We start from the raw sequence: 3,364 nt of genomic DNA, 5'->3' as shown, positions 1-3,364 counted from the left end.
TGTATTTCGCACGTCTCTCGAGTGCCGTATTTGGATTTGACGAGTCTAACGTGTCGTCCATGTAGCCGGGAATATCCGCGTCCCATAAGCAAGAGGTTAGATGGGAAGTTTTTGCGGGTGAAGCATAATTTAATAACGCCTCGATGTACGCGCGGTAAGCGTAAGCGTTGTTTGGTGGCGACACGAGTTTTTGATTGAAATATACGTCGATTTGGTTGAACATGGAATGCAGTAAATGATTTACGGGCCCTACTTTTGCCACGTCGGCGGCCGCGACCGATGTGCTCTCTCCGCGTTCGCTTTCTACGCGTATGCGAAGGCTCAACATGGTGTGAGTGAGATCCAGATAGTCTTCTCCATGGCCGGGTATGACGAATTCTATGGGTGAGTCGTCCGCGAGTGAAGTTACGGGTTTGTAATAAATCCATTGCGAACTCTCGATGCTGGTTTGCGTAGGCGGTAGAGAGAAGAAATCGAGTTCGCTCTTTATACACTCGCTTGAGTGGGTATGAAGAAAGGACATGCTTTTCTCCAGCTACGAATTCCTATCTCAATTAAGAGAATATGTCGGATACGTCGCGTTTCTTGACTCGATGTTTCCTAGTGGATGGTTTTTTGGTTTTTCTTCCTGCAGGGCGAATTTTCTTTTTCTTTTTTGTCACTTTTTTGCTCTTCTTCTTTTCTGTGGTACTTCTCGATGATTTTCTTTTGCCTGCTCGACGTTTACGAAGCGCGATACGACTATCTCGACCACCGAATGGAAACTGAAGTGCTGCGGACTTTGCGGATATTTTATATCCTGACCCCCTCATCAGGGAATTTATTTTTTCTTTGGCTTTTCTCTTCAGATTAGTCCTCGATTCCGCGAGACGACTTTTGACCGCTTCCTTCAACGGTTTATTACTTGCGACGTCTTCTATTACGTTAATTCCCGCACGTAAAGCTTCTTTTCCGACAGCGCGTGCTCCTTTATTTAGGTAAGGTAGTATTTTTCTGAATAATCCTCCGAGAAAGCTTCCGATTCCATGTCCACGTTGGTAGGGCGAACCGACGAAAACACGTGGAATTCCACCTCTGCTACCGATGTCTCGCGCATCAAAATACTCCTCATATTCCATCGCTGCTCGTTTCTAACTAAAGACTGCCACTATATCGACACGCTCGCGTACACGAAAGAAAGAAAGAAAGAAAGTTATTGCTTACGTTTAAAGTGCAGCGTCACTGTCAGCGTTCCGAATTCGAATGGAATTTTTTTTCCAAGGTGATCTTTTATATCTATTTCGATCGTTTTGAAATTCGTTCGTCGCAATGGGATATAATTTGGAAATGAGAAATGCTTCACCAAATTTGTACCAAATGCGTAATTATGGCCGCGTATCTCGACCGGAACTATCCTGAGAAGAGGAGTACGTACATCACCTGTTATATAAGGCTCACAAATATCGCAATAAACGAACATTTTATCAGGGATACCGCGCCACAAACTATAGGGTTCGCTACTCCAGAAACCCTCCATAAGTCGTTTTCCCGTCTCCTTATTAAATCCGGGAGTAAGAAATATTTTCTCTTCTGTTTCATTGGAATTAGGTTTACGTATCGCGAGCCTGGTATAAAGTGGGTAATTATTTATGGAAATTGCTGATGAGAAACCTAACATTCGTAGAAGATTATCAGAAAAGTTTATATGATGTAGCATTTTGCACTTCTCATCGCAGTTAACATTTATGAAGACTTTGCCACCACTCGCTTTTTGCTGTTCAAAATAGAAATGCGATTCGGCAAGTTTACACGCGGCGTTAATCGCATCAATAAGTTCATGGATATCTCTGTAAATTCCGTTTGGAAATACAACTTCTTTCGCCGCAAACGCATCGCTCGTTCCCTCATCGGGTTTAACGTCGACGAATCTGACCGTATTTTCGTTATGTCGTACGTGTAAGAAGGTACAAGGAAATTGAATCTCACTTATCGCAACCTCCCATTGTCCGTGCAGCACTATCGAGTGAGGTAATTCCGTGATGAAGGACGACGTTGTATTATTCGGAAAATGACGCATGCTACTGTTGCTCGGAAGAACCAGAAGAAATTGTTCCTCCTCCATCGCGAAGAGAAATTAAACTCGAAGCCGGAATCCAACTATCAAATTTACTGGGATAACCTCGCCAACTAACAAGCACTTGCTTATTAGCTCCTCGTCCTCTACTCTTTATCACGCGATCGACGATGAACTGTTCCTCCTGTAAGTTTTTCTCAACTCGAGCTAATTCTTGCTCATAAAAAATACCGTCTATGACTTCGTCTGCCAAATCGCTCAATTCGTACACGCGCGGTTTTCGCCAATCGAGAATACGATAAATTCGAAATATCTCCTCGCTCCAGTTAGCTTCGTATCCTTTCTCGAAGGCACCTTTCGCTCTACTGATGCGAACGAGATCCCCGACACGATATTTAATCGTTTCGGACCCTCGTTTCTTTGACGTTTCGTCGTTTTTTTTCCAACGACGAGCTATATTTTCACGAGCGATACGCGCGTTTTCTCTCGTTACTACCGCTGGTTGCATTCTCGTGGACGAGTGACGCGTGTGATTGTAAGCGTGCACAATGTCCTGCAGAACATCGATGTACCGTCGCGTATTTTTATGCGTGAAATAACGCCACATTCGCTCCTTCAGTGTTCTGTTGAAGCGTTCGACTATGACGGCTTTGATATCCGGATTGCGCGTTACTCGAAAACGAATGTCGTTTTCTTTAAGAAATTTCTGCATTGATTGCGCGACAAATTCTTTACCCTTGTCCGTTTGGAAGTATACGAGTATTCGTCCTTCGCTTTTCGCTAGTACGCGTTGAAAAGCTTTTATCACGCAGTTACTCGTTTGTCGCGTAGCGGTTCTACCCAGACGTATTTACTAAGTACATCGATAATCACCAACAGATAGGAATAACCGTCATTGTAACTTTTTAGATTTCGGAGTTCGATCAAATCCCCCTCCCACACATCGTCAATGTTTGTCACGCTGTAATGCAATCGTGGAAATTTTCTGCGCAATGGTCGGTGCAACGTGTACGCGTCTTGCGATTCGAGCCAGCGTACGACTTCTCCCCGTGAAAAATTCGGTTTAACTGCACGAGTTAGATTATCCACCGCTGAATATCCGGCATAATGTGACGGATCGTAGTATAATTTTTCAAACGTCATCGTTATTTTAGTTTTTTCCAACCGAGTAATCGATTTTTTCTCGTCTATAAAGATACGGGGATATTAGTTTTTCGTGGAAGAAACGGCGAGCGCTCGTCGTCTGTTTCCTCTTCTTCTTTGCGATTTTTTCGTTTTTCTCTTTCCTCGTGCTCTCGATACAATCGACGA

This window comes from Mycetomoellerius zeteki, unplaced genomic scaffold, assembly GCF_001594055.1.
Source record: "Mycetomoellerius zeteki isolate Tzet28-1 unplaced genomic scaffold, Tzet1.0 scaffold847, whole genome shotgun sequence".
NCBI classification, from domain to species: domain Eukaryota; kingdom Metazoa; phylum Arthropoda; class Insecta; order Hymenoptera; family Formicidae; genus Mycetomoellerius; species Mycetomoellerius zeteki.
Note: the sequence above shows the minus strand (reverse complement) of the source record.